Below are 5,867 nucleotides of genomic sequence, written 5' to 3'. Positions count from 1 at the left end.
AGTGATAATGGCCATTGTCCTGCCGCCGCCGCGCTTAAAGGGCCCGCGGCGCCCGCCTCTACAGCAGCCAGCTCGGAGCACCCCAGGATGCTGCAGCATCCACCGCCACCCGTGCCCCATGGTGTTCTGCTGTCCCGCAGCAACCTTGGACGGCCGTAGCGCAGCTGTCCACTTGGGCTGCTGATGTCTGCCCGGCCCTCGTGCTCGGCATGGTGAAGGCATACGCCACTGTGTGGGTGCCAGGTCTGGAGCAGACAACGCTGTGGCTGTTGGACACGTGTCCAAACCTGAGACCACTAGACCTATGAGGGCCTTCTAGTTTGTCTGCAGGAGGCACCCAGATGACGGCAGCCCTTTTCCTGACCTCACCTCCCGTCCACGTTTGTGCCACCCACCTGGGTCAGCCTTCCTTCTGCTATCTCTGTCCTGCTGCCTAATCTCTGGCCCTGGTCCCCCTCCTTAACTCCCATACACACAATGGGTCCATCTGGGGCATCATGTGAGGCTGTGCAAACAGCGTGTGCGCCAGGCACGTCTCTCCAGCATCTCTAAGCTTCCAAACTCAGTTCCACCCTGTGTCCTCTTCACAAGCTCAGAGCACCCAGAGCTTCCTCCAGGACCTTTCTCTTCCCAAGCTCTCCCTACCCAAACCCATGCCTATTCCAAAGTTCCATCTGAGCTCTGGGCCTCCCACCACCCACTGAACCTCTCATTCCTGAGATCTCCTGGCTTCTCCTAGCCACTACCCTGGGACTTGCTGTGAGGAATGAGCAGCATGGAGACTCAGGAGTATGGAAACTGCTGCTGGCTGCAGCCACCAAGGGTTTCCAGTCCCAGCCAGTAGGTTGGCCAATGGCTTGGCCACCATCCAAATCCCAGGGCTGGGGCAGCTCAGAAATTTTCTACTCATCCAACCTTAGGAATGCTTTTTCTTCAGAGCAAGACCTACCTCAAAACAGGGCCCCCAGAAGCTGGTCTGGGTGTGGGGGCTCAGTGCATTTTAACAGGAGGGGAGGCACAACTTTGCCCACAGGGACTGGTCATCAGGCTTCTCACCAATTGGTCTCAGTGCTTCATGATCCTGCACCTACCCTGTGAGCTCTAGCTGTAGGCAGCATCTGTCCTCTCCACCCCAGCCTTGAGGAAAAGCCTGGGCCACACCACAGCTCCCTCTTGCAGTGAGGGGCCTGAAATCATTCCTGATGTCAGACACACCATGGGATTACTGCCCTGTGCATAGTCAGCAGGGAACTTCACTTTAGACACTCATTCCTGCTGCAGTGTTTGACAATAAGAAGACTGGCAGGGACACAAGTGATGAGATTCTTGTGCACTTTGGGGAGAAAACCAAACAAGGACCTTTCACACAGGGGAAGTGTGTCCTGCTCCCTCTCCAGATGGGGCCTGCTGCCCTCTCTCCCATCTTAGTTGAGGACACAGCATTGCAGGATAAATCACAGTACCCCTCTGCTGAGTTGCTTTCCACCTCCCCAGCAGTGCATACCCCAGAGCACTTTTCCCACTTCTCTTGTCTCACCTCCCAGCCCAGCATTGCAGGGGGAGGCTGGGTAAGGAGTTGACAAGAAGATCGGGCTGGGCTCACTGCAAGCTGTGGACTGGCCCTGCTCTTTGCCGCTTGTGTTTTCAGCCCCAGCCATCTCTTGGCTGACAGTGAACCCTGGGGCTCAGTGCTCACTGACAGTCCTTGTCAGAACAGTTGCACTGCAAGAAAGAGAGACCTAAACTCTTTTCTGGTGAGCTTTCCCGCCACCCTCAGGAGGGAAAAGCCAGCTCCACTCTCGCTATCAACCTGGCAAGTCCTGGACGTGTTCCAGGGCAGGCCGATGTTCGTAGCCCCAGCTGCCCAGCTCCCCTTCTCATCCTTCATCCTTTTAACTTCTTCGGTTGCAAATGCAAAGCAGTGCTCACAGGGCAGTGAGACATTGGTAAATGCCAAAGTCAGCAGGGTCAGTGATTAACATAGGAGCTGGAAAACACACAAAGAAACAGCCTGGGCAGTTCTGTTATGCAGATCACTGCACACACCAGCTTCCAGCATATAAACAAGTAGTTAGCATTTTTCTGTTCCTTGGAGGAGTTCAGTGGGGGACCAGTGCACTCCTTGCTTTGGTGCAGGATGCTTCAATATGACAGTGGGTCGTGGAGACCTTCACAGTTCTAGTGTGGTTGTCAGATGCTTCTCTGCCTGTTGTGCTTTAACTTGTCCTCCGCTGCCCTTCCACTCGGAACAAAGGCACCTACATCCAGGTCTGCTTGGGACTTGGGCACAGATGTCCAGCAGCACTGGAAGGCAGGTTTTACTGCTCCAGGTTTGGGAGAGTCCTCTCCCCGGTCAAGAGCAACCTCCATGATCACTAAATACAATTTCCATTGACTTGAGCCCAGTTAGAAAAGATGTCCCATGGACATGGTGCTGGATTCCTGTGCAACGTGGGGCTTTCCCTGTCTCTAGAATGCAACCATCCAATGGGACAATGCATAGGGACAATATTCAAACAGTCAGCTATCCCCCCAGTAGCAAAACATCTCAGTAGCAAAACACCCCAAGACTACCTTCACTCTCACCTAGGGGAACTACAGGAGTGGAGGGAGTCAGAACTCCCTACTCACTCCCCGTGACTGAACCAGAGGAGGCAATTCTGATGGGATGGGAAGTGACTAAAACATCTGCCACAGCCAAATGGCATTCAGAGCAGATCAGATTGTGGACTGGTTGCCAAAACCAGCTCTGGAATTGAAACAGGTTGTCCTGAATGAGATAAACTGACATGCCCATCCTTTCAAAGTCATTGCTGATGCCCTGGCTTCTGTTTTATTTTTCCCCCTATCTTTTTCCCTCCAAAGCACTACAGAGACTGAATATGAGTACTGACATCCCTCTGAGAAGTAAGAGGAGCTGGGACTGCTGAGAGGCTGGCAGGACTGAAGAAGAGCATAGAGGGCTTTCAGGTGGATTCCAAGAAACCCTGGGCTGGGTTTCTCCATGAGGAAACAGCAATGAGCAGAGCTTGCAGCCTGAGTAGGCAACAGAAGTATGATTACTGTAGCTGCAGTCTCATTCCCAGCCCTGAAACCAACTCTGAGCCCACCACATCATGCCTCTGCTGCAGCCCTTAACAAGACTCTCAGGTAGACTGAACAGTGGGTTCTGTGGAGAGGCCATGTGGGGAGATCCTTGCTCATTTCTATGCCTTCTTCCTCATGACGTTGGGTGCCTGGCTGACAGCTGTGTTCAGTTCTGCACTGGGGAGGAAAGCAGCAAACTATAGGGAGTTTTCAACCAGAAGCAAAGGAGCTGGTGTGATTGAATTATAGGAGACAATGTGAGGAGTGAAACCTATTTAGTGGTGCTGAAGTGAGAACCGGCAGAAAGGGACAGCCCAGCATGTCAATCTCAGATGCTGGAAGGAATTAATGGAGATGACCTCAGCTGTGTGACTGAGGATAGAGGAATGGGACAAAGGACAGAAGAATTTGGCCCGAACATTAGGAAAGCTTGGTGGCAGCCAGGAGTTTAATCTCCCTCAGGGCAGCAGGGAGTTGATCTGGGCATTAGATCCTATCCTGAACAAGAGATCAGAAGCACCTAAGGCTCCTCCACATGGTGCTGCCCACCACTGCCTCCGCAGTGACTCAGAGCTCTGCAGTGACTCAGAGCTCAGTGTCATTTCCCATCACTCACGTGAAACCCAGCACACTCAGTGCCATTTCTATCCTGTTCCATGCAGAACAGTCAGCTCCCCACTGCTATTTCCCTCCTTCATTCTCTTGTGGTACCAGAAGCCTTAGTGCTGTCCTCAAGAGGGACACAGAGCATCCTGTCCCTCTGCTAGTGGTGGCTGCCTTCCAGTTCACCTTCTGAGCAATGTTCAGGGTGGATCAACACAATGCCCTGGCGCAGCCCCAAAACTAGGTCCCATCTCTGATCATCCTCTGCTCAGCTCTGGGCTCTTTTCCCTTTTCCAGATAGGTTTCATCTTCTCAGAAGGAAAGTTTGAACTTGGTACTGGTGCCATACCCTTGCTGCCTGAGGCACCGCACTCCTCCTAAGGTGGGAGGAACATCCCCGTGGAACAACAAGCAGTGCTCAGCACCGGTGAACAGCAGGAGCCGCAGCCACATCCTGGGGTCCTGGTAACGGGTGGGAGAGGGGGGAGAGCTGGGAACCTCTGAAGATTCAAAGTCAAGATCAAAGCATTTCCCTCTGAAGCCCTAACACTCTCCTTCCCTCCCACTTGCACATAAAAGCACTCTGCCCTCAGCAGGCTCCCTATGCAGGAGGGTGGCAGGAGGAGGGGGCTGGCTTCCCCCTTGTTTTTCCTGTGTTACTAATAGCTCTTCCCAGAGGTGAAATACTGAAAATCCTTCCACTCCTCCTCCCCCATTCCTGCTTCTCTCCCAGATCCAAAGAGCCTGAAGTCATTTCAGTGACTGATTTCATGGCAGACCAGGCCTTCGCTGGGGCCAATGCCTGCACAGGGCAGATGTGGTGAGGAAAGCCTTTGAAGTGTACAGTAGAAAGACACTGTTAGAGGTGAAGCACGAGGAAGGAGGATTTAAAAGAAAGCAGAGCTGCTGGGCCCACGGGAGGGGGAAAGGCTAATTAAGGCACCGAGCATGGAGGCAAAAGCAGAACCATTAAGATAGCACAGCAGGAGCTGACAGTAGGGCTCCAGGGTGGCTTCAGCCACACTGAGTCTGGCCCCCTCAGCTCTCCATCCCCACCCTCCTCTCTGTGGGGGCACAGCAGAGTGGGTGACTGCTGGTCAGATCAGGTGGCTGAAAAACAACTTTTTTAGTTCATGCCCTGAGCTGAAGCTCAGGATGAGAGACAGCATTATACCTATCCAAAAGCCCCTAACTTACTACCGGTTAGAGGCAGGGCTAAAGCTTGCAGGTGATAGCAAACTGAAGAAACTGCAAGCTCATATAGGCACATATGAAGAGGCTGAAGACTGGAAATGAGCAGGAAACAGGAGATACAATTCCCGAAAGACCAGGAAGATGACGTCCTTTTGGGAGTACCTCACTATGAACCATTAAAGAAAACCACACAAGAAAGGAAAGATCTGGGATGGGCAAGCTGAGGGAAAACAAGCATATGAGTCGAGACTGCTGTTCCGCGTTTGTTCCAGTGCTCAACAGCAACTCCCATTTGTCTTAGGAGGCCCCAGGGCACGGATGGATATGGAAAGCCAACACCATGGGGAAAGCAGGTGCTGGAAAACCACGCTGGTTCTGGGAGAAAGGTGGGAGGCAGAAGCAGTGCTGTAAAAGATGTAAATGCTGCTTGGAGTATGGGGGTGGAGTGCTGAAGGATGCGCTGCTCCTTTGTGCTTTATCTTGGCTGCCTCAGGGAGGTCCCAGAAAACCCCTTGGCAAAGTACAGAGAGCGGGAGGAAGAATTTGGGCACATCTCTGAGTCGGGTCCCCTGCATGCCTTGGTGCTGGGAAGTCACGTTGTGGGCAGGGAGGGATAGGGAGCAGAGAGCCCCGCCATGAAGTGGCAGAGGACTCAGCCTCCATACTGTGCTGTGAGAGGATTGCTGTGAGCAGCCATCACCCTGGAGCAATGACTGACGGAAAAGCAGCCTGAATGGCATAAAAGTCAGTCACTGTGAGACCAGCTCTGAGCCAGGGCCGATAGCACTGAGAGCTCCTGCAGCGGGGGAGCCCAGGGGAAGATAAGGGTGGGAGGGAGGTCCTTGTTTAAGGACTGCACCCTTGGTTACGGATTGAGGCGCCGCAAACTTCTGCATTGTACTGGAAGCACCTGGCGCAGGGACGAGGGAGCGGGGGCTGAGAGCGGCCCGAGGCGGGGAACCCGACGGGCAGCCCGAGGGTAG

This window comes from Meleagris gallopavo, chromosome 5 (assembly GCF_000146605.3).
Source record: "Meleagris gallopavo isolate NT-WF06-2002-E0010 breed Aviagen turkey brand Nicholas breeding stock chromosome 5, Turkey_5.1, whole genome shotgun sequence".
Lineage (NCBI taxonomy): Eukaryota > Metazoa > Chordata > Aves > Galliformes > Phasianidae > Meleagris > Meleagris gallopavo.
Note: the sequence above shows the minus strand (reverse complement) of the source record.